Source organism: Cyprinus carpio, chromosome B4, assembly GCF_018340385.1.
Source record: "Cyprinus carpio isolate SPL01 chromosome B4, ASM1834038v1, whole genome shotgun sequence".
NCBI classification, from domain to species: domain Eukaryota; kingdom Metazoa; phylum Chordata; class Actinopteri; order Cypriniformes; family Cyprinidae; genus Cyprinus; species Cyprinus carpio.
In genome coordinates this window covers 11,300,314-11,325,495 of record NC_056600.1, presented here as the reverse complement: position 1 = coordinate 11,325,495, position 25,182 = coordinate 11,300,314, and the positions used below count along the sequence as shown (strand labels likewise).

The 25,182-nt window shown below is 34.3% G+C and overlaps 1 long non-coding RNA gene and 1 pseudogene across 3 annotated transcripts; both read left to right on the top strand.

The window, feature by feature from the left end:
- The first annotated feature begins 2,449 nt into the window (after positions 1 to 2,449).
- Positions 2,450 to 10,720, top strand: LOC109077126 (annotated as a pseudogene).
- A 7,188-nt stretch (positions 10,721 to 17,908) lies between these two features.
- Positions 17,909 to 22,604, top strand: LOC122137144. Of its 3 annotated transcripts, none has more exons than XR_006154643.1 (3): positions 17,909 to 18,029; positions 21,887 to 21,974; positions 22,142 to 22,604. It is a non-coding gene; the product is annotated as an uncharacterized LOC122137144 (long non-coding RNA). The 3 variants fall into 3 exon arrangements; XR_006154644.1 differs by lacking the exon at positions 17,909 to 18,029 and adding an exon at positions 20,612 to 21,123; XR_006154642.1 differs by lacking the exon at positions 17,909 to 18,029 and adding an exon at positions 21,171 to 21,275.
- Positions 22,605 to 25,182: the final 2,578 nt, after the last annotated feature.

The following is a 25,182-nucleotide window of genomic DNA, read 5'->3' as shown; positions in this document are numbered from 1 at the left end:
AGACCTAGCCATGTTTAGTTTTTGACAGTAATGTAAACCAGGCCATGAAGAACGGCGTTCGGTGGATTGTACTGTTGTTTAGCAAAATAACGATTGTTCAGCTGACGCAACGTCTTTATGAAAATACTTTCAGCATAGACTAATAAACCATGAAACAGTTTTGAAAGTTGTGAGCTGTGATGTGAAATTATAGGACCGTCATATACAGTGCGTGTCATTATAAATACTGGAAGTCTCCCTTACGGCTTTGTTTTGATCAGTGTTAAATTCAATATGGTGTCTAACCTGATTATAGTCTATTGCCAATGTTTGAAACAGAATACTAATTTACATCTTATTGAAAGCTGTGCAGGATACACTGTATAGCCTACTGTGGAAAAAAGGTACAAAATTGTAAAAAGGTATAGGCTGTCATTTATGTAGGCCTAGAGTTTAGCTTAGCCTACTAATATGCACCTAGTTCCAATATGCACCTTTAGGGGTTAATAAGGTACAAAGATGTAACTACCTTTTGAAAAGGTATTGCCCTAGTGAATGTAGCCTGTATTTTAAAAAAGGAAACCATAGACATTACTACATAATTCATGTTTCAAAAAGCTGTATGCTACACATAGCCTTATCACGCTGCATTTGAAAAGCATTCAGTTATAATTTGGGAAATTAAACTAAACTTGTTTACATTTCTTAACTTTTGGTAAATAATGAGTCTGACGTTACTTGTTCATTAAACACAATGGAATAGGAATGTTAAACTTGAACACACTGCATTATAGAATAGGCTAGAATTTTTTTTGCAGTGTGCTCTTTTGTAGGCCTCTATTCCACTTTATATAGTAGGGCTTAATGGCATGCACTGAAAAAAAAGCATACTGTATACTGCATATTCCAGAAGTAGTTTATGATTCATGTGCATTTGAATGCTTGAGCTTCTAATTTCTTTCAGTCATATTGGATAGTGTCCTAGTTTGCTATGATTGTAAATGATCCCCAAGGATGTGTTGAATGTGAGTAGTTGTGAAAATCCAGGTACTCTGCATTTCACAGCTGTGAGCTGTTGTCCTTTGTGTGCTTCACATAACCAGATAAACAGGAGCTGCTCGAATCACAATGACTGTTGCATGAATCAGGTATTCCGACAAGACTGATGATAATTTTATCATTTACTGCACTTTTTTATTCTTAGCTATAGTGCTAATGAATCACTGGATTAGATTTGCATTGCAAAATAAGGTAGATATGGTAAGTTAGTAAGGAAAAAAATATTTTTTTTAGTAATTAACCAGCAGCCAAGTTTAAGTAACAATACAAATGTCTTCTTTAAATAGAATATGAAATTACACACAGAACTGCAGAGGATCTTGATTGAGGCCTTTTGCAGTGGAGTGTGTGGCCCAGTAACCTCTAATTCACTAGGAAGATTTAGTCTGCTTTTACCATGAATTGCCCTGCCATTGCTCTAGTGCCACTCCTCTCTGCTGAGTCTGTGGTTCATTTAACACACAGACACAGCAACTAAATCAACTCTATAGTCTGGCAGTATATTTATATAGTATGTCTGTGGGATGTTTGCAACCCCACCCTGCATTTGAAAAATTCCACCGCTTCCGAGATCTGTCCAAAGTTGTTAGAGCAGAATGATGAGTGGTGCTGTGTCTCTCGGAGTGTGATGTGAAGTGCAGGGGTTTTCAATCATTTAGTTGCCTCGGACCTCCGATTATGGTCATCCACATGCAATGCTAAATTTCAGATGTAGAAAGACCCTATTTATGTCTTTATAATTATTTTGTTTTCCTAATAATTAGGCCTATAGTGTTGTACTAAAATAATATTTATTTATTTATTGACTTGTTTATTTACTTATTTTAATCTATTTTTTATTTTCCTCATTTCTTATTATTTATGTATTTATTTATTTCATAGTATTGTACTGTAAAATGGGTTATTTATTATTTACTTATTTTAATCTACATTTTATTTATTTTTATCTCATTTTTATTTTAATGCATTTTTTTCTTATTTATTTTAATCTTATTTTGTTATTGTTATTATTATTATTACACAGTTTTTCTCTAAACTTTTCCGTGGACCCCCTAACACTCCATGCAGGCCCCTTGAGGGTCCCCAGTCCCCCGTTCGAAAAACCCTGGCGGTTGTGATTATTTTCAATCAAGATTATTTCAGTATTTGATATAAATGTGACCATTATATACTGTAGCATAAAAAACACTTGATTTTACTTTTCTAAGAATTATTACCCTCAAACCCTCACTGTAAAATACCACAAAATGAACAAAGTAAATATTACATTAGTCTCTTTTCTTTTTCAGGACGTCCTCAATTTTCAAATTGAGTTAGCTTCTTTATTTAGTACATTTGCAGGTGTTTTTTTTTTTTTTTCCCTCTAAAATACACATGCACCCGCACACCACGCCGCAGTGGGCGGGGCCACGTAATGGCGTCACATGACAGGCATCTAAAATTACTGTAGTTCGTTCATTCGACTTCCGTGTTCTTTCACTACTACCATCTGCCAACCGGCCGACGCAAGAGAGCCAGAATGTCTCATCAAACCGGCATCCAAGGTAAAATCCTTTCCGATCTTTTTTTGTCGATTCAAATAACCCGGACGGGGTTTATAGCGTTGCTTTAATACATGTTCCTTCCTTTATTTGGCGCTTGTTTGTAAACAGAAGAACCTGTTGTTGTCGTCGCTGAGACTAAATTACCATATAGAGTTTTATTGCGAGCTTGCAGTAAACAAACCAGAGCCAGACAGCGAATCTGTGTCAAGTGTACTCTGCCTTTTGTTGCACTAATATGGTCATGCAAATAAACTCCGATTGGTCTTTCACTATCAGTATGCTTTCAGACTGGAGTTGAGGATTAGGCAGGAAGGCAGCAGGTCTCAAAGGTCCAACTCTAATAACCCTGTCACCTTTATTCAAAGGTGTTGCTAGGCATTATGCAATAGACATCTGTTTACATTGAGCTTTTACTGCAGCGGCGTTGTGTTACCATGACAAGAAGTGTATGAATCAATGCAGTCATGCTGAAGTTTTAATTAAAGATCACCTTGCATGGTCATATGCAAATCATTTCAAAGAACATACTCCTGGAATGGACTGCAGTCTCCAAACTGTCCCTAACAATGCCTCTTTAGATTTCTCAATTTGGTTCATCAGCCAAATTTCAATTCCGTTGTCCAGAGATGGTCAGCTTTGTTTCGCATCAGAATAAATAGTCTCATTGTGTCCTGTGCTTTCTCTTCTCAGCTACCGGGGAAGTGAAAGAAATCTTTGCGAAGGCCCGGAATGGAGAATATCGGCTCATCAAAGTAGTGATAGAAAATGGTGAGATGACTGTTTTACACACAAGAGTACAAACATTTATTAAACAGCTTTTTAAACTAAACTTACTGCAATAAACTAATATTCAGAAGAAAAAAAAAACAGCACAAAAGTGTTTTTCTCAATTTTTGATTTTAAAATGGGCAAGGACTTTAAATTTAGAACCTTGAAACCTTTAAATTTAGAACCTAAAACATCAGCTTCCCTTGAAACAGAATTGCTTAATTAATTTGTTTATTATTTTACCAGAATATTACATTCTCATGTCAGGAATATTAATAAGAAACATATATATTGCGTTCTGTAACACTTATATCAAGATAACTTCAAAAATCTTTCAAACATGAGAACACAAATTTATTGTTTTATGTGAATATTATATCATATATATATATATATATATATATATAGATATTATATATATATATATATATGTGTTAAAAAAATTGTGTGTGTCTCATGTTTGAAAGATGTTCACTCTGTATTATAGTTGTTGCTTTCTTGTGTGTTTGTTTGTTTGTCTTGCATCAAACTAAAAGCACAAACATCTTTAGAAGCATGTTTAATATGTATTATATTTTTTGATTTATTGTGTGTTTGTTTGTTTTTTATGAATTTATATGTAATATATATATATATAATATATATACATACACTCAGCTACTTCCCAAGGCAACATTTCTCATTTTCATTTAGTTTATCTTGAGGAAACTAAAACTGAAAAAAAGAATGAAAACACATAACAGGCACGTCAAACATATAGACATAAAAAAAAAATTGACAAAAACAAATCAAAATTACTAAATTTTAAACTAAAAGTAAAAAATGAATTCAAAATATTAATCAAAAGTAACATTATCTCACATTTTCTGAACTGCTAAATATTGCTCTGTAATTTTTTTGTTCTGTATTTGACTAAACCAAATACAATAAAACAAAAAATGATTGTCAATGTATGACGAAAGAATCACATCACACTTTCCTTTCTTCTGTTGTGTTCCTGTAGAGAAGTTAGTTCTTGGTGGAAGTAAACGGGCTGCCAAGAAGTGGGACCAGGAATGGGACAGCTGTGTTCTCCCTCTCGTGGAGGATGACATGCCCTCGTACCTTCTCTACAGGTTGGATACCACCAACAATCAGGGTTATGAGTGGATCTTTCTGGCCTGGTCTCCGGATCACTCTCCAGTGAGTTTGTTTGCATGCTGTCACATTTTCTTTCAGCTTGTACGAGGCCAAAGGACATCATGAGATGACATTGCTCAGTGCTTTTTAATCCATCCACTCCATATATAGTATTCCTGGTTTAAAGCTCTTTAAAAATATCTGGTTGCCAGTTAAGCCTGTCCATATCAAAACGGGCTATAACAAGAGGTTTTTGTACTGCTGTGTGGAAATGATCATCGAGGATATTGTACCATTGTTATGACAAACACATGTATCTTAAGTGAGTGGATCTTAACTGTGGACATCCCCTTGTAATGTAATCTTCTACCAAAAGATAAAGGATCAGGTAAGCTTATATAATGGAGACTTTGTTCATTCAAGCAAAAGAGTTTGACATTAATCTACTTACACAGTATTTTTTTTTTATGAAAAGCACGGCTGACCTGATACAGAAAACCGACAGTTTTTGTTGTTTTGTGCTAATTTTTTGTTATTCTAATTTTCTCCCTCAATGTTCAACAGCCAGAGGGAGACTCCAATGGCTAGAGTCCCAATCGCACCCAAATCAGTCGTTCATTCACGCCGATCGAAAGCCAGCTCAAATTGCTCAAACCAAGAGCTTTCCTATAACAAAGCAACTTTAAAATTGAAATCTAGAAAGTTTAAGAAATTTAAGTATTAAAGGAATAGTTCATCCAAATTAACATTTACTGACAATTTTATTCACTCTCAAAACATGCATGATGTATATGAGTTTGTTTCTTCTTTGGAATACAATTTATCATTAAATCACTTGCACATTACATCACAGTAATCCATACGACTCCAGTTCATTAATTAATGTCTTGTGAAGTGAAAAGCACAAACGAATCAATCATTAAGCATTTGGAGTCATGTGCATTACTTGTGGATTATTGTGATGTTTTTATCAGCTGCTTTGACTCTCATTCTGACGGCACCCATTCACTGCAGAGGATATATATATATATATATATATATACTATATATATATATATACTTTTAAATTACTTTTAAATAGTACTTTTATATGTTGTTTGTTCTATTTTTGTAATTATATGATTATAGAAGTATGCTGGCCTAAAACAAATTCATCTGATGCGTGTTCTTGTTCCTAAAAAGAAGGTATATATATTTTTTTTAAAAACATCCAGATCCAGAAACTTATTTTAAAACAACCTTTCCATTCAGGTTCGACAAAAGATGTTGTATGCTGCTACGAGGGCCACGCTGAAGAAAGAGTTTGGTGGTGGCCACATTAAAGAGGAGATTTTTGGCACAGTGAAGGTAGAACATGTATCATCTGCCATTTTTTAAATCAAACCTTTACAGCCATAGGTTTCCCCACTAATGCATCTCTTTCTGCTCAGGAGGATGTCTCTCTAAATGGCTATAAAAAGTACCTCAGCTCCCAAGCGGCGCCTCTGCCTTTGACTGCAGCAGAGGAGGAACTGAGGCAAATCAAACTCAATGAGGTAATGCTGACATCAACATAAACACAGCATGGGTGTACACCTTAGTCAGGCTCTGCTGAGGCTTTATTAAAATAGGGCAAAAACCACATCAGTCCAACAGTTCATATCAGGCCTTTTGTATTTTAGTAACTTCACGAGCTGAACAAAAAGACTGTTTCTTTACATTACGCACAACATTATCTCAAAACAAAACGATGGGTCCTTGCTCTTTAGAAGCCATTTTTGCATTGTGAACTAAAGCGCACAATGTTGTTTGCTTAGCAGTAGTAGTATAAAAACTATAAACGATGTCCCAAATCACCATGTGTATGGAGAAGTCTTTGCAAAAACATAAATGTATTTTTTAGCATCAAACATACGCTGACTAAAAATAGAGAAGCTCAGTCCCATGCACTCTCTCATTTAAACCAGCTCCTGGAACCAATTGCAAAGGATGCTGCTGGCAACGCATACAAACCTCCCCTCATACCATAAAAGGATATGCCCTGACTCTTAAACGCTTCGTTGGCTGTTTCAAAATGACTGGCAGCGTAAATGAACCAATCAAAAGGCTCTCCAAACTCCCCCCAGAGCAGCAGCAGCAGCTGTGGGAGGAAGATAATGCTACACTAATCTACATGTTTGAGAGGAGAGGAAAGCAGCTTTGTGGTGTTTTATTTTTATTAATTTGTTGAAAGAGAGATTTTATTGAGTAGACGGGTGGATGAGATGCTGTTCCCAATCCTGGATGAAAGGAGGCAGAGAGGCAAAGCAGGAGGTTGATTCAGTGGGTGCAGCACAGAATGTCATTTTTATTATAAGTGTAGCATTCAAATGTTTGAGGTTGGGAAGATTTTTTTTAATGTTTTGAAAGAAGTCTCTTCTTCTCACCAAGGCTGCATTTTATTGCTTTCATTTCAAAATAAAAAGAGAGTAATCTGATGGTTAAGCTATATGTATTATGTGTGTTAAAAGAATTGTTTTCTATTTAGTAGTATATATATATATTCCAAAATTTCACGATATTGTTATATATTATTAACATTTAAAAGAATTGTTTTCTATTTTAGTATATATTAAAATTTAATTTATTCCTCTGATGGTAATAATATATATATATATATATATATATATATATATATCTAAATATATATATATATATTATATATAATATATATACATACATATCTCTATTTTGGATGTTGTGAATATCGGTGATTATATTGACAGCCCTATATATAGATATATTATAATAGATATATTTTTATTTTTTATATATAAATATTTTTTTTTTTTAAATAATGTCAATAATGTTAGTCTAGTATGCACTCTTACTAAATAAAAGAATTGATTTCCTAAATATGTTGTTATGTATATGTTCTATTTGATTATAATAATATTAATATCAATAAAACAATAAATGCAGAAAATTATTCATTTATAATTGTACTGACACATCCTTATAATGTATCCTTGGATATTTTGACATTTTATGCTGCGTTAAATTATATTAAAGCAGTAAAAATGCTTTAAGCTTATTTTGGTGTGTCGATTTGCTTATTTTTGGATGAGATTTGGCAACACTAGTGGCATGCAATTTATCAAAGGTCATAGACCTAGTTAAACATAAAACATTCTCAAATCTCGACATAACAGCGCTGCTTTATAAACTACAACTTGAATTGCAGAAGAATCATTAAACAACCATTGTGACTGCTTTAGTGATTACAGGCCAGTGTATACACATTTTTAAAGGCTTATATGTGTGTTTTCAGTTGCAGACAGACATCCATGTTGACACAAAGCAGCAGACTCTTCAGGGAGTGGAGTTGCGTTTGCTGTGAGGTGATATTCTGTTTATGGTCTGGGTTAGTTGGGGGGGAAAAGGATTAACTACGTTCAACTGGTACTTCAGGCCTTTTTCCCCTCCACCCTCCCAGCAGCTCTGTACAATAGCATCTTATCCTTTTCATCATTATCGTCCTGTATATTGTATTCAAAGAAAACACCTGAAATGCATAATGGTACTGTATGTGTACTGTTAGAAGGCAGACTGGTTGGGTTGGTTTACCCCTACCCACAAAACCACCAATATGGGACGGGAATACATGTTGTAGAACTGAGTAATTATTCATATACACTAATTATGCCCATCCTATTAACAGGAAATAGATTTTCCTAAAGAATCCATTAAGTTGTCCAGCACGGCTCCCACGGAGCTGAAAGATTTACCTAAAAGGATCCCAAATGATGCAGCTAGGTATCACTTTTTCCTCTACAAACACTCGCATGAAGGAGACTACCTTGAGTCCACAGGTAAGAGTGACATATCTTATGCTTATTAAATTTATATATACGTTATGAATACAGAATAATGTGTGTATATGTATTATGTAATTATTAAATAATACATTAGTAATTATTAAAATAAAAAATAGGGCTTTTGAACTGTTTGTTGTATTTTTTTTCTTTATTATTTTTGTTTGTTATATATGTTGTTGTTTTTGGATAATGTATGTTAATAGTTATTGATTATACAAGTAAGGTGGTCTGTTAGAACAAATTTATTTGATTTATGTTCCAGCTTATTCCTAAAAATATAAGAACAAAAAATATATATATTTTTGAAAATTAGGACTATTAAACTGTTCATGAAAAATATTTATTTTAAAATTTATCAAAGTATATTTTCAAAATTAGCATTACCATTTATGCATTTTTATTTTTCTTGTTTAAAGATTTAAAATCTAATGGCAGGTAATATTGTTGGGCATGCTTTGTCCTGTGTGACAATAGTTTCAAATGTTCTTATGATAAACGCATATGTATAATGCATTTTCAAACCGTCAAATTGCTTTTTTTGTGTGTTCATGTTTTCAGTTTTCATCTACTCTATGCCTGGTTATAAATGCGGCATCAAAGAGAGAATGCTCTATTCAAGCTGCAAGAACCCTCTCATAGACACAGTGGAGAAGAACTTGGGCATTGAAATTGCAAAAAAGGTATTACATGTTATATATGCTTACCTATATAACCCTTTTCACTCTGGTATTAAATACAGCATACACCATTCTGTTAAATTCCTGGAAGCAAGTGTCCAGGTTATCAGCCCATTTACAATAATGTTAATGTTAGAGTTTTCACCTTTGATTCTTCCTTTCAGCTGGAAATTGACAATGGTGATGAACTTACCAGTGACTTCCTGTACGAAGAGGTTCATCCCAAGCAGCATGCGCACAAGCAAGCTTTTGCCAAACCCAAGGGGCCAACCGGGAAGAGGGGGGGCCGTAGAATTACACGGGCGCCAGGGGACGGCGGTGATGATGATTAAACCTCTTCCTGTTCTGAATCTGACAGTGGTACATTCCACTTAGTCTAATGAATCCCGTCCTCAAAGCGAATTCCCCTTTTTACCTTGACTCATGTAGACCACAGCCCTATAGACTGATCTATGCACAAAGTACAACACTAAGCCTGTGAAATTACATTTTGTAGCTTGCAATATGATACGCTATGTCGAAGAACACAGATTGAGGTAGACGAGAATGTTTTACTAAGCTTCACTTGCATTCAAGGATGCCGTCTGTGATGTTCCTGGTAATAGTTTTAACACTATTACGCTGTTTACTTGCATATTAGCCAAGATTATGATATAGAGTGCAATACTGTTGAAAAAGACACTCCATTTAGTGCTCGTTGTCCAGAAATAGATATTGATTTTCAAACCTTTTTGGAAATAATTTTTGAGAAAAAGAGATGGCTTCCCATAAACAGATATCTAGTCAAGGTATAAATTGCACTTTCAGTGGTAGCTTTCCAGCTTTCCATTTTAGCTTAGAAGTAACTTTAATATTTGTCCAGGAAAATGGCTGTGGAGATTAGGCATGATTTATGTTTGGAAAACAAGCCCGGAAAGTTAAACCGTCCACAAGAAGGTCAGAAGATCAGATCTGTTTTATGAGGCCATATGCATTATTAATTAACTTTCTGATTGATTAGGTTGAAAATTGTGAAAAAGTGACAACATAAATTATCAGTATTCTGACAGCCACTGAAGCTTGTAGCGATTGGGTTGGGATGATTTCAATGAAGGATTTGCCAAGAATATTGTGCTGAAAATGTTCCAATACCTTTTTTTTAAATGTTTTAATTCTTAAAAATTGGTCTTGTAATTTTTTTTAAATGAAGGATTGTTTAATTATAGGGATATGATAATAGATAATAGAATCCGTCATAACACAAATCTGAAAAAGTGATGCCTCTCTGCATCTTAGATATTTTTCACGTTATTCTAATGAAGACTAAACCCGCAGAGATACTATTTTTCTAAGCCTGTACAGCTGTTTGTCCAGATGATGTCGTTGTCTAACATCTTGAAGTGAGTGTCCATGGTTTCAGGGGTTTAGGGCCATCCTGTCTGCCTGAACCTATGTTTTACATGTCATCTAATGGCCAGCCTCCATTTCATGCCATATGCAACCACACTAAGTGCTTGGAGTTAAGTTCACTCGGCATCTCGCTTGGGATGCTTTTGAAAGCACTCATAAGGGAAGGGACTGTAAGTTCCAGAACCTCTGGGACAACATTTACTGATTCACAACAGGCGAACCACTATTAACATGTCTCCAATGTAAGGGTATTATGAAGTCTGGAAAGGAATCATTGAGTCTTAAATGTCTTTTTCTATGCACTGTATGAGATAGAGGATAGAGAAAAATAAAAAAGATTTGAAAAGTATTTCTACAGGTTCTGTATTTCTCACAATTAAAGACTTTTTTAACAAGAATATATATATATATATATGTATGTATATGTATATATATATGTATATATATATATATATATATATATATATGTGTATATGTATCTATATATATATATATATATATATATATATTATATATATATATATATGTGTGTATTATTTTATACATATATATATATATATATACATATGTATGTGTGTAATCTGGGTAGATTGTTTCAAATTGTAGACAAACCTAACAAATAACATGAAAAACTTGTTAGTAACGTAATCCATTACATTACACAATTAAGGTAATATAATCAAACAATTTTTAATTACTTTTACATTATTTCTTTTCTAACATGTTATACCTTTGTTTTAAATAGGATAATCTTCTACTCTTGATACTCGATAAAAATGCAAAGAGTGCATTCCATTCGTTGTAATTAACAACATGAAGTGCATTAAACATTATATCAAATATAAGAAATAATGTGAATTTGTACATTGTTCGAACGACAAAAGCCTCCAAAGACATAGTAATAAATGGTTAAATCTACTATAATGTGAGGGATAATTTGAATAAAAATTAATGTGTTCATCAATGGCTGATGCAGTGTTGAAACACTTGAAATGATTTTTATAAATCCTGTGGTCAGATGCTGTGTAGCCGCCTGACTAATGTCTGATCTCTGTGTGAATGTCCACGAAACTGGAAGACTTTCTGTGTGTATATAAGTGGTAGGCTATTTTAAAAAGTAAAACAGAGGATTTAGGGAGAATCAATAAATTCGGAATAATGCATTGCTATTGTACATATTCTACACACACAGCCCCCTTACCAATTAATGTTTTGTTCTCATTACAACATGCCTTACACATTTTGTATAAAATCAGCACTTTGGTTGAAAAAGTGCTGAATCTATTTTTTGAATCCTCGCAAAACAAGAATACGCTATTATTGCATGGTCTTTGCGCTTCTGTGCCTTTAAGAGCAGAACCACATGCTGCTGAAGAAGTGAACTGACAACAATAACACGCGGGTGAGTGTAAACACTATTTTCGAATATTTATCTTTGCTTGCTTTGTATTATGACGCAACAGTGTCAAAGTAACCAGCTTTGTAATGGTGATTCAGTTGTTCTTATGTAATAATTTTAATGTTAACACTATAAATTCTTCTTTACATTTCATTCTAAGTTTAAATTACATGCCTATACAAGTTAATAAATCACTAAAATAATAATAAAATGATTAAGTGACTTAATCGCTAAGTGTATGTTCGTTTAGGGCTTCAGAATGGAGAGGGACACTCCCTCCTGCTTCATATCAGACCATGAAGGTTTCCATGGGACCATAAAAAACTCACCCCAAGACTTTGTGGTTATTGAGATAGACATCAACAAAAAACTTGTCAATAGTCCTAGTCTTCAAGAAGAACACACAAAATGACCTCCTCAACCAAGGCAAGCTATTAAAAGGGATGATAAACTAAAAGAAATGGAAACAAGTATTAGTAAAAAAAGCTATTAAAAAAAAAAAAAAAACTGTTTCCAAAACTGATAATAAATCAGCATATTTTAATGATTTCTGAAGGATCATGTGACACTGAAGTAATGATGAATAATGATGCTGACGATTCAGTTTTGCATCACAGGAATAAATTATATTTTAAAGTATATTAAAATAGAAACTTAATTTAAATTGCAATAATATTTCACAAAAAAAAAAAAAACGAGTTTTTTAAATTCTGTATTTTTGGTCAAATAAATACAGCCTTGATGAGCACAAGAACAATCTTACTGATTCCAAACCTTTGAATGGTAGTGTTTATATACATATATCATTTATAGACCATGGAGTAATTGCTTTATTTCTGTGTTGTAGGTCCATGTTGTGACCTCTGTGGAGGAGAAGGATGATGTTTTTTCATTAGACCAGGTACTATGTTCAGATGTCTCCTTTTTGTCTACTCTGCTTAACCTGACCCATAAATCCCTTAAAATGTTTCTTCAGAATTTCTTCTAGGTAATTCTCCAGATGCCAGGGAATAATGTCAAGTACCCAGAAAACTTGCTGGGCCAGTGGTATCAAGACCGATTGGCTCAGGATGGCTTGGGGTCATCCTGTTTCAGAGTGACTTCCCTTAAACTCAGCATCCCGGGATGTTATCGTCTGCTGCTCGCAAAGCCAGAGAACATCACGCACAGCCTGCAGACCTCAGAGAAGCTGCAGGCTCAGTCAGACCAGAAACCTTTGACCTGGATGCATCCTGCTATGCTTCTGTGTGTCTCGGCGAGATTATGAAGTGTAATCTCTCTGTTATGCTGATTTGTTTATGTGTGTGTTTATGAACATCAAATATGAGGGGCGGTTTTGTGCCATGTTATGTAAGTGATAACCAGGAGTTCCTGTCATAAAGCATTTGTGCCTTCATTTATGGGAAAAGAAGAGGATCTTCTGTGTCAGTGTCATTGATGAGGAACTCTGGATGGGTCTTGAAGTTGTACATGCAAAGATCTTATAAAAAATCTTCTTGACAAGTCTGATTGTTTGATTGCGTGTTTCATTATGTGAATATTTCAGCTTAATGCATTTAAACATGATTTCAGTATCTCACCTGTAAAATCTCATGGCAAACACAAAGTTCTGGGTGTCGGTCTGTGGTCCTGATGTGAGACTATAGAAAAGAATGAGTTGATCAAGCTGAGTTGAGTATTGATGAAGCCTGTGGATAATAACTGACATGCTCATCTAGAAGTGATAATGTAGATCTCTGCACTAGTTTTCTGTACTTGAAAAAAGCAGACAGAAAAAAGAGGCTGTGAATTCTTTCTAACATTATTAGGCCATTAATGTTACCACAAATGCACTCCCCATTATCTGTGGCTCAGAATATTAAGCACTTTATTTTTATCATCAGTTGTGAGATTAAATCCCACTATCACATAATTAGAATTTTTGTCACCATATCTTGCAAAACACCATGAAACAACAACAAAACCCCAAAAGCAAGTAACTACAACTCAGAGGACAACTGTTTGACTTTCATACGTTTTTACATAAAGTCCTTGTTCAAATCCGATAAAATGTATTTTATTTTATTTTCATTTCTAACACCACAATAACTGTCCAGAATCAGGACATAAAGCGATGCATTAGGATTGTGAAGGCCGAGTTCAAATCCTGCTTTTGCTTATATTACATTGTATTATTCCTAACAAATTTAAATCCTGTTAATTTGTCAGACTCGGCAGCTCAGATAATAGAATGTTGTTTTTTAAATTTTGGAGTCCTGAGTTCAAAGCCCAATCTCACTTTTGTAATTATTTAATGCTTCAACCAATCTAAAATAAGCTAATCTTAAAAACTAAAGCTTACATCACAAATTGGCTGATTGCTTACCTATTGTATGTAAAATATTGGTTCAAACCTGACAATTGTTAATGTTTGTCGTCATATAAAAGAGCTTTCTATTTTTAAAGTTTGTCTTAATTTAAAAGAGCTTTCTTAACAAAACCTGTCCATTTTAATCTTTTTGTTTGTAGTTTTAATTTGCTCTTTTGATTTTGTGTTTAGTTTTTTTAATCTAAAATAAGCTAAGCTTAAAAACAAAAGCTTACATCACATTTTGTCTGATATTTTTATGTTTTGTTTGTTAATTTGTGTATAATATTGTATAATTTCTTAATTATTGTTAATATATAAAACAGCTCTCTTAACAAAACCTGTCCAAAACACTACAGCACACTGTCAGACTCAGTTGGCTCAGTTAATAAAGCTTTGTGTTTTAATCTTGGAGCCCTGAGTTCAAATCCCACTCTATTTTTTATTTTTATTTTTTTGGTAATTGGGCTGAAACTGTAAATAATCCTTAAATAAAACTAAATCCAACATCACAAATTGGCTAATTGCTTGCCTGTTGTATATAAAATATTGGTTTAAATCCCATAATTCCTAATAATTTCCTTATATAAAACAGGGCTCTTAACAAAACCCACCCGAACACCAAACAAGTCAGACTCAGTGGCTCAGGTGGTAAAGCATTGTTTTCTTATGTAAGAGTCCAGAGTTCAAGTCTCGTAATTGATTCTTATGTCATATTTTAGTCATTAAATTGGCCATGCTTCTTGTGGAGACCACAATGGTGTAGTGGTTAAACACTTGATATTTGCGATATAATTATTAGGTTTACAATTTTTTTTTATTAGGTTTTTATTATTTTAAACAAAGCTCTCAATAAAACCTTGTCTAAAACCCCACAGACTCAAAAAGTGTTGCATTTTCATCTGGGAGACCGGAGTTCAAATCCCACAGTTGCTTACTTTAAACTGTTGCCATTAAATTAAATTAAGCTCTTTAAAAGAAGCGCTCTCTCCATGATAAAAGCCACAGTGGTGCAGTGGTTAAATACACATTAGTTGAGTTAAGGCTGTGGTTGAGACATGGGTTCAAAACCCACAAATGCATAGTTTTTAGTCATATAATAAAAAGCACTCAATAAAACTCCACCTAAAACATATCCCACTTCAACCGGCTCAGTGGCTCAATTGATAAAACACTGCATTTTAATCTTAGAAACCTGAGTTCAAATCCCACTATTGCTTATGTTAAATTACTGTCATTAAATCCTTCAATGCACCCCAAACGACAGTTCTCAGCGTGAAAGCCATAATGGCACTAGTGGCTAAACACACGTTGGTTTTGGACAAGGATATGGTAGAAGCTTGGGTTCAAATCCCATCTCGGTGTGGGGAAACACACCAAAGAAAGAAAGCTATGGCAACAGCAAAGTAAATGTGGCTGTGGAGGTAAACAAAAGGGAGTGGTGTGATGGAAGGGTTCCTGGTTCTTAAGGTTAGTACTGTGGGTTCTATTGGGAGGTGAAACAGACCGGCTACACAGCCATAAGAAACACGGACTACCTGGCTAACATACCTGGGGCGATAAAACAGGTGAGAAACATGGGCTGAGTAGCCAACATATCTGGGGCGGTAACAGAGCTGGAGATTAAGGCCGAGCTAAGAGGTGGAAATAGAGGAGAGGTGGACCTGGGAGATGGAGTAGGAGCAAAGAGAAAGATATTTTAAAATATATATTAAAAAAAAACTTTTCTCTTTTTTTTTTTAAATTCTAAACACTAATCAAATCTGCAGCAGAGGGGGGATTTGAACCCTGGTCTCCTATGTCAGGTCCAAATCCCATTACTTCAACACTGACCACTAGACCATCAGCACCTCACACTAACATATGTTCTTTTGTATTATTTGAGGAAAAAGCAAATGCACACATTTAGACAAAAAAAAAAAAAAAAAAAAAAAAAAAATAACAATAATAAAAAATAAATAAATAAAATAAACAGTGAAAACAGAATCACAACCTAAAATTTTTCAATTTTAAAATTCATGTTAATTTAGGGAAAGGAAAATAAATGCATTTTGAGAAGAAAAAAACTATTTGAATCTAAAATCATCATAAAATTAATAAATGTCAATTTAAGGAAAAACCAAATGCACACATGATTGAATGAATGAATGAATTTAAAAGTATCTAAAAAAACTGTCCCTTAAATATTTACTACTCTCTAACACTCATGCATTTGTTCCTTAAGCTTTATTTTTCCTCACTAACAAAGGGAATATAACAGTGGCAAGCAGTCACTTCTTTAACTGGATTCTAATTTATCTCATTTATCAGCAACAACAAATAATAACCATGGCATGTGTCTATTTTTTTGGCATGTGTCTGATTTTTCAATAATCGAGATCTGACAGCAATACATAAGCCTTATGTTTTACCTTAAAAACAAAAATGCTAAAAATTTAGCCAGACCCTGAACTCATTCTCTCAAATTCAGTTTATATAGACTGCATGAAACTGTAATATAAACACAGACATAAATAAGCATTACCTGTGCATCAGAAGATGTCCATCATTACAGTCAATGTCTGTCCACATGCTTATGTTGTGGAGTAACGGTCCAAACATCCCATATTCTGTAAAGAGTAGACATTACTTCATATTGTGCACAGACTTTTCAATTTCGTTTACACATTTTAAGCACAAAACATACTTTTTGTGCATAAGGCTACTATAATTCAAATAACTGATGTAGAACTCAGATGCAGAAAATGAAAGATGAAATCATGGATAATAAAACTGATTGCCATAAATCAGAAGGAACGTCAGAGCTTCACACAAAATCAACTATTAACAAACATGAATCCTGTAGACTATTACTACAATGATATAGCATCAGCAGCAGATACAAGTACTATTCTTATTATCCTACTTCATACAGTGTATATGAACCACCTCGTTAGATTCACACTAGAAAATTAAATCTACAACTTGCTGTTCTTGTAAATGTCTGACAGTTCTGCAGGAGCACAGGATGTAAACCAAGTCAGTGATAAAATCAACAAATCATAATAAATAATAAAAGATATGACTGCAATCATACATGTTTGGTATAAAATAACTATAAAATAACCATAACAATACTTTTAGGCTAAGAGTTTTTTTTTTTTTTTTTTTTTTAGTTTGAAGGTTTGAGTGTCAGCCAAAGAAAGAGCAGCATCACTCAAATACTCTAGCAAACACATTAAGCACCGCTTTAACATATCAGAATAATTAATCAATACAAACTTAATTAATGACTTTAAAACAAACGAGGACTGCAATATAAAGCGTGACAGTGACATTACAAGAGAAACGCACTTTATGCGTAAAGTTACTCACAGGTGAGTCGCGTGACAGTCGATTCACTTTATCACAGCGCGTGCCGGTTGTTTTTGAGGCTGGGATGAAATATGTGCTGTTAAGTGACATTATGTGTCTGTCATTCAGCTGTCATCAGCAGAAATTGTACTTTTATGACGGTAAAACGATATAAATGTATTGCGGCGACTGTCATGAGGGTGTCAAATTGTTTACGGAGATGGAAAGGTGTCATTTTGAACGTGAAAGATGCTTACGCCGCCCAGTGGAGCGGATGGAGAACTGCACAGTTTCTACCAGACGAGCCGTTCTTACTGTTCCACCAACAGACAGAAAATCACTCAAAGTTGGGTTACTGAGTTTTTAAACGTGAAGCTTACTTCATATATTTCATACTTAAAACAAAAAGCCCTATTTGTTACATTAAATGAAAGACGGGCGAATGACAGGTGATCACCGGCTTCCTCTTGTGGTCAACATCTGTATCACAGCAGGACTGACACTGTTGCGTTCTCAGGAGAGAAGTGCAGGAGATCCAGGAAATTATGGAGCATCAAATGTTTGGCGCGGATAGCGGAGGTAATGGAAATAATGAGAAAAGAAGAAAAGTGTGGATTATGTCTTTGAAACTGACGATGAAAAAGGGAAATCTTCTGGCAAGAAGAAACATAAGGTCAGTTATTGTTGATCAGTCTACTGAAACTAAGCAAATGATAAGAATTATAGAAAGTGTCCATTCTCTAGGAATGGAGCATTTAAGGATAATGTTGAAGCAAAAAAAAAAAAAAAAAAAAAAAAAAAAAAAAAAAAAAATACTCTGTAAGTGCAATCGCCCTAGCAGGGTTCCTACGTAGAATGTATAGAATTTGATTTCAGTAATTTCCAGGACTGGATATGAAAAAATGAAAACAGAGTATGGGTAAAAAGGTTTGAGTTTCCAGACTATTGGCCTATTGATTCTACACTATAGACTATTGATTCTGTTGATCAGGAACAATAGATAGATGTATAAAGCACTCTAAAACAATACTGAAATGTTCTATAATGAGTTTATTTGATTTTTAATACTAACTTTTTTCTTGATAAAGCAATGTTTCCTTAATTGAAAAATATTTGAAGGATACATGCTATTTTAATGTATTATTTACTAAATTATTAGAATTAATAATTAGTTTATTTAATGTAAAATCTTTTTAGTAGCCTAGTTTTTTTTTGTTTGTTTGTTTTTTTTGCTATAGTGCAGAGAAGTCTGAAATTGACTACTGAAATTTAGTTTAGTTATTTAGTGGCTCAGTGCTGCAACAGAATGCTAGAAATGTCTTCTTTGATTGTAGCTTCGATTGGAACTTTTTCCCCCAAAGACTTCAGTTGAGCTACATACAAATAAATAATTAACAAGGAAACAAACAAGTCAGTAGATATAACATACCATGATGCAGATATATACACATAACTCAAGATACCCACATTCTAGAAGTAAAGCAGCAGCAGTCTTCTCTTTTTAAAGTTAAAATTGCAAAAAGAACAATAGATCATATATTGACATAAAGGAATAATATCAATGAATAAAATGGAAGTATAATGGTTCACTGCAACTGAGGTACGAAAGATGTTATGGTTTAAAAGGTAAACATTTGCATCATATTGAGGAACATATATTTTGGTAAACATTTGCATAATATTGACAAACACACAGAAATATTTACATACAGCAGCAGAAAAAATAAATAATCATCAAAAATGGAAATCAAAAGGATCACACTCCAGATCATTTTAGGTAGGCAATTAAGGCAATTAAGATTATTATATGTTAAGGTATGCAATTATTTAAAAGTCATCCAAATCTGTGGTTTGTCAGCATCTAAACTAGTAGATAAAATGAAAATCTACTAGCAACTGATTCAAATCAGATTCAAACAAACACAACTTACGGGACAAAAGATCTCCTTTTGGGCTGTTTGTTTATTTTATGGGCAGATATTCTTAAATTATCATTTAAAGTGTTTCACAGTAACTGTTCACAAGTTCACAAGTTAATTATTTTGTGTTGGTGTATGTAGTCTAATAATTATAAGTCATAAATCATAATGGCTAATATTATCTCTTCTAGAACAAATATAAATTGTTTAAATTGTTTGGTAGCATTTTTTACCTTTTACAAATTTCTGCTGTCTTTGGCTTTTCTGATTATTATAACAGACAACTTGCATATTTCACTGCTAAAAAAAAAGCAATATAAACCATCACAGAAATTCTAATGGTTTCCACTACAAATACCATTACAAACATTACAAACCATAATCTTTTAACCATAAAAAATGGTTTCCTGTAGTGTGTTTTGGCACATATTCCATTAGGATTTAGTGGTTTTAACAAGCCACTAATTGAAGGCGACCAAGAGGCACCATTACAGTTTGCATTAAAAACAGTACAATTCCCATTATAACCAGTAAAACTATTACAAATTCTATGATTGGTTCTATTGTTTTTTTCAGCAGGGTTGGCAGGTCCCCCTTGTGGATATGAGTACATCTGCATGAATAAATGACGCACCGGAAAATTTTTATAATGTAGGTTCAGTTTAAAAAGGGGGAGTGATAGTTTACTGTTTTTAACTGTAGATTACATTTAATCAATTACACTTTAATGAAAACATGCAGTTGGTTTGTGGAAAGTGTTATTTTACTTTTTTTTTTTTGGCTGTGTCCTTGTATTTACAGCGTCTTGACCAGCAGATGTCAGCATTTTGAGCACTTCAAAAACTTGATCCATTTTGCAAAGCAAAATCAAATGTTTAGTTACTCTTAGAAACCAAGCTTCTTATTAAACAGATCACAGTATTTTCTCACATCATCTAAGTTTTCACTCATTATTCATATCTGAATGACCTGTGTAAATCAAATCTCATGAAAAAACACTGGTTTTCTCTCTGTGGTCCTGATGTAGCTCTAAACGAGTTGATCAAGCTGATCAGGAAAATGTGCTTGTTATATTAATCAGTAAAAACTGTCCATAGACAAAATCTAAATGGTTAGTAGTTATAACTCCATAAATTTAGCATTTACACTTTTTATAAATACAAATAATCAGTCACGTTTTACTATGTATAATCAGTGATCAATCTCTCACACCAACCCATTTTACTTTGGTTTATAAAATTGTGATGTTTGATTTTGTAGGTGTGAATATAACCTCATGATCGTCCAGATCTCCAGACAGAAACTCAGATCCTCCTCAAAGATCCAGTCAAGCGTCACAATATAAATGCTGCTTGATTCTGCAAACACAACAATGCAGACTCATTGTCTAATTGTGAATGAACATGATAAATAAAGTCAAATAAACATCTACTTCAGCCATATATAATGTAAAAGATATGTTGTCCCGTATTTTATGTTTTTGAGTTTGCCATTGAGTTCAACAACAAAACATATTATCTGACTTACCACATCGGTTGAGTATTGATACGGAACATTTCACTATACTACTAGGTTCAAGTTATTTGTAGATTTGTTATAAAATATTTTCAATTCAAATCTTTGTCCTCTGACAAAAACTTAAGTGTAGTTTTCCACCCGCTCCACCGGGCGGCGGAATCAGGCTTTAGGTTCAGTTTTTGACGCATTCAAATGCTGCTTTACAACATGATGCTTGATAACAGTCACAACAACACGTGCAGACTGATTTAAGTATAAATTCTGCAGATGACAGCTCAGTTACAGACTCAGAATGTCACTTAACAGCACACATTTCAGCCCATAAACAAACAAAACAGACAAACGCTGTGATAAGATGCAGGAGTGGAGGATGTCACGCGACTCACCTGTAAGTCATCTTCCAGTGTATTTCTCGTCTAAAATCACTAGCACACGTCTAGCAGTACTTAATTAATGTATTTAAGTCATTGTTTAAGTGTTGATGTGTAATTAAGATATACAGCTCCTCTGTCAGGTAATTTAGTCTTTGTTTACATGCTGCTCTCTTGCTGAGTTCCCTGTCAGACCTTCAGAAGAACAAATGAATCAGTTATTGTTGTATTTATTATCTTTGAATTAATCATCATCTAATATTTATATTATGAAGCGTAATTATTACTATGTTTACATGCTGCTGTTGTAGTCTTACTGTATGTAATAATCTCCTGGCCTGATGTTAATAGAGTCAGTTGCTGTGTAAAGCTGCTTCATGCTTTAGTAGAGCAGCAATGCTTTGCTTCAAATCAAAACCATCATGTATTCACTCCACGTGCAGAAAAAAAACCCTGCCTTATTTACTGTGCAGCACAGCCTCATTTTAATTTCAGTTGAACCAAAATATTATTATTGATACATGATTACTTATGTTAGGTATAATGTAGTTTAGATTGACTGTAATATGATGAGTTTTAGCTACACAGTATGGAGTGATGTGTGTTTATTTATGTCTTTCCTCTAAAGAATAAGGGATGTTTGAACTGTTACACTCAGCCAACAGAAGCATGTGGACAGACATTGACTGTAATGAAGGACGTCTGCTGATGCACAGGTAATGCTTATAACAGTTCACTGTGTGTTGTTTGCTTGTAAATGTATAGGTTACCATCATTTTGTTTTTGAAGGAGCCCCCCTTTGAAAAGCAAATGATGGTAACCTAAGTAGGTGGGGAAGGGATGGGTGTTGAAAATATGCATAGCAAATTTAATTTTTTTTCAGGCAGAAGTATAACCCCTGCTGGACATTGTGCTGGAGCTCGGGGAGGACACCATGATCCCCCACACCTTCTCACTCACACCAGACCATTCACTCATATCACAGAGATCTGGCTGGACTTGAACCAGCAACCTCTGAAACCATGAGGCAGCGCTTTTACCTCTGAGCCACAGTTCTCTTGTCTGAACATGTGCAGGAACTTATATTTTACTATTCTCCCTGTCATTTTACAATAAACCCAAAACATTTTGAACTGGGATTTGAACCCATAACACCACCACAGTCCTGATTGTGAGTAACATGTTTAGCCATTAGTGCTACACTGGCTTTCACATTGAGAGCTGGCATTTGGGCCATTTTGTTGTATATAATGCAATACATGAGCTTTAACGTAAGCAATAGTGGGGCTCAAACTCAGAACTCCACGAGCCCAACACAACACTCTGCATCCTGAGCCACTGACCCAGCTGAGTTAATGGTTGTTTTGGACAGGTTTTATTGAGAGCTTTGGTTCATGTGATTAAAAAAAAAAGGGTTGAGATGTGATTAAAAAAAAAAAGAGTTGTGATTAAAACCACTGCATAGTGGGCTTCTGTTGTAGTGTTTTAGATGGAAATACGATAAAATAGCATGTTACAAATTTTATAGGCCACAAAGTTTGCAACAATTCGCCATTTTTTTTTTTCTGTTTAATGGTAGAAATAATGACAAATTAAGTAATAGTAGGATTTGAACTTAAGTCACTGATTTTGTGGTGCTAAGGTGTGTTTTTCTTTGTTTTGCTGGATGTCAGGTTTAGAAAAAAAACATGCAATAATGACAATGGATTTGAACACTTAACATGTGAAAAAAAAACATTTGCAACAGCTTGAAATGAAAATGTTACTTATGGATGTCAGTGAACATTGACGTCAACTGACTCTATTAACGTCAATCCAGTAGCCTATGCAAACAGTAAATCTACAACAGAGGCAACTGATTCATTTGTTCTTCTGAAGGTCTGACAGGGAACTCAGCAAGAGAGCAGCATGTAAACAAAGACTAAATTACCTGACAGAGGAGCTGAAGGTCTGACAGGGAACTCAGCAAGAGAGCAGCATGTAAACAAAGACTAAATTACCTGACAGAGGAGCTGTATATCTTATACACTGGAAGATGACTTACAGCTAGACGTGTAATTTTACAAGAGAAATACACTACAAGAGGAGACTTGCAAGTTTTGTTTGTTTATGGGCTGAAGTGTGTGCTGTTAAGTGACATTCTGAGTCTGTAACTGAGCTTTAGTCTGTGTAATTTGTAGTTTTTTTAGTTTGATCGTTTTGCACTTGTTGTTGTTATTGTTATTAATGTTGTTGTTGTGCATCTGAATGCGTCAAAAACTGAGCCCAAAGCCTGATTCTGACGCCCGGTGGAGCGGATTGAAAACTGCACTTCAGCTTTTACCTTACAAATCATATTTTATTCCTGACGGACTCAAAGTTGCTTTTGGAGATTGGGTCATTGACCATATTTCAAAATATGGTCCGCATTATTCACTGAAACATATTTCCGCGTTATTCACTGAAACTACAAACCCGAGATGGCAAATCGTAGGTGATAGGACCGAGATTTAGATTAATAATATATTACAACAAATTTATAGACTGTTTTTTCAGGGCCTTGACCAACAGGGCAACACAAAGTAGTTTATCTTATAAATTATTCTGATCAGCTTGGAAACAAAATCATACATCCCATTTTTAATACAAAATACACCACAGTAAAATGGGATGATGTGAGAGATTGATCACTGATTATACATATATAGTGAAGCTTGATTAATTGGATGTATACAATTATATCAAAATGACATCTGACATCTCTATTTATAAAGTAATGAGTTATACAACAACTAGAAATTTAAATGTTATCTAATGGCAGCATTTTACTGATTAATGTAAGAGGCTCATTGCTCTGTGATGCACTGGGTGTTTTCCTGCTTTGAGTCCGAGACTCTGGGACAGACTCCAGCATCCCCTCATAGGATCCTACAGGAGAAGCGGTTTCGAGAACGAATGGATGGAGAACAGGCATGAGACCAGATCAATGTGTTAATGTGCTTCCCTTGTGGACATTAAGTATATCTGCATTAATACATGAAAACAGGAGGAGGATAGAGATTGTGTAATCCTGCACCTGGTGAGCCACTGTCCTGATTTTAGCTCCAACCCTGATGAAAAACAGCTGAAGCAGCTAATCAAGGCCTTCAGGATTAAAATAAACCTTCAGGCTGGTGTGTTGGACTCATTTGTTTGCACAAATGGCAATTCATATATTTACATCATATCTAATAAAACACAAAAAAACTCCCCTTCACACCACAAATTGAGTGTTGAGCTCAAATCCTACTATTACTTAATTTGCATAGCAAAAAACCCAACAGCAAATTGTGGCAAATATTGTGACTCATAAAACAGTGGTTTGCCTTTGGGTTCAAATTCCACAGTTGAAGATGTTTTAACTATTTTATTGTATTTCCATCTCAAACACTACAGTTGTCACCACATGGTGGCGTAGAAGATAGGCTTGTTTGTGAATCATGGATCGCCATCATCATCACATCATAGAGACCTGAGTTCAACCTCACTTTTGCTTACATTCAGCTGTTGTTACTGTGTCCAGTAAAACACCACCTAAAATGCTCTCAAAAATGTCTTTGTTCAAGTTTTTATATTTTTTTATTAATTTATTTAAATGTTAATCACATGATCCAAAGCTCTCGACAAAACCCGTCCAAAACAAGAGTTAACTCAGCTGGGTCAGTGGCTCAGGATGCAGAGTGTTGTGTTGGGCTCATGGAGTCCTGAGTTAAAGCCTCACAATTGCTTACGTTAAAGCTCATGTATTGCATTATATACAACAAATTGGCCATGAGTGAATGCCATTGTGGCACTAATGGCTAAACAGTTGCTATTCACAATCAGGACTGTGGCAATGTCTTGGGTTCAAATCCCACCTCATTGGGTCAAAACAAGGTTTTTTTTTTTTTTTTTTGGTTCATTGTA